The following is a 1,215-nucleotide window of genomic DNA, read 5'->3' as shown; positions in this document are numbered from 1 at the left end:
TCTAGCGTTGTACATCCGCAGGCATACCGCTGTGCCACTGGGGAGCAACAAAAGGAAAATGTGATATTTTCCTTTTGTATTTAATAGAGTAATAATGTTTATTGAAATAATGACTGAACATCATCAGCTTGTTACTGTAAACTGGATGGTTATCAGTAATCAATAAACTACACTTTATTTCTCAATTTGAATCCATGTGACTTTATTGAGACGAGATAAACGACTAGAAATCTATATGAAATATCCAAAAACATGGATAAATTTATTGAAAATTAGTTTATGAATCACTTCCGTATACAGTCTTTAATTTAAGATTAAAAGTATGTTTTTCTTACACTTTATGGTATGCAAAAGGGACTTACTTTAAATAGAAATCTTCCACTAATAAAACTTCATTTAAAATACAATTGGAAAATCTTTTTGGACTATTAATAGGATACTCCAAACCTTTACTGGGGCAAACATCTATAGGTTTTGAAAATTACATCCGAAAACAAATGCAAATTCAAAAATATGTATGTTATTCATTGTGTGCCAGCTTATTTATAAAACTTTTTCCTGCATTGAAACAATAAAAATATTAAACAAGTTAATAAATTTAATGTCTTATGTACCAACAGAACATCAAACTTCAGCAACCAGTAATGTTTGCATTTCATTTCTATACCATACAGTACATGACCCATAAGGAATATGACCTTACATCCATACAATACAATACATGAACCATAAGGAATATGGCCTTACATTATACCATACAATACAAGACACTACAAGTCTACACAATTGGCTATCTGTGGTGTGTCCATCACGGGTATCGAAACTCGTTTTTTTAGTTGTTACGGATTTATTATTACAAATTTATTTTAAAATCGATGTTTGTTTATATTCAATTTATATTTAGAAATGTGCATAACTTATACAGTTAAATATGTATTGCGAAACTCCCGCCTATTTTCTAAAGTTGTAGGAGATTCTCGAGTGTAAGAATCAACAATATATGTGTATACGTGAACGCTAGTGTTAGCGTCAGAAATTTCGAGAAACTCTCCAAACGCCTATAAATATAACCAACGAGACGCGCCAAGAAAACAGTATCAATGATTGGTTTTCTATAGTTGGTGTGCTATAAACTTCGGAAGCTATAACTGTGATTGTTATAAAACTTATTAATTGGAGAACTTCAGATATTTGACCAGGAACCTTTACAAAGTT

This window comes from Limulus polyphemus, unplaced genomic scaffold, assembly GCF_000517525.1.
Source record: "Limulus polyphemus unplaced genomic scaffold, Limulus_polyphemus-2.1.2 Scaffold168, whole genome shotgun sequence".
NCBI lineage: Eukaryota > Metazoa > Arthropoda > Merostomata > Xiphosura > Limulidae > Limulus > Limulus polyphemus.
Note: the sequence above shows the minus strand (reverse complement) of the source record.